At 49.8% G+C, this 201-nt stretch overlaps 1 pseudogene; it reads left to right on the plus strand.

The window, feature by feature from the left end:
• Window positions 1–117: 117 nt before the first annotated feature.
• Window positions 118–201, plus strand: LOC118345228 (annotated as a pseudogene; the record flags this gene model as incomplete).

A 201-nucleotide genomic window follows, 5' to 3' on the forward strand; every position in this document is an offset into this window, starting at 1 on the left:
TCTCGCCCTGCCCATCGCGTAGCCATGGGTTTGGATCAGATCTCCGTTTGGATTGGGATCGGAAGGACGCTAGTATGTCGCTCAAGGATTATATGAGTTTTAAGGAATTAGTTTGATGGGTGCGATCATACCAGCACTAATGCACCGGATCCCATCAGAACTCCGCAGTTAAGCGTGCTTGGGCGAGAGTAGTACTAGGAT

The sequence above is a fragment of the Juglans regia genome, unplaced genomic scaffold (genome assembly GCF_001411555.2).
Source record: "Juglans regia cultivar Chandler unplaced genomic scaffold, Walnut 2.0 Scaffold_17891, whole genome shotgun sequence".
In the NCBI taxonomy this organism is placed as follows: Eukaryota; Viridiplantae; Streptophyta; class Magnoliopsida; order Fagales; family Juglandaceae; genus Juglans; species Juglans regia.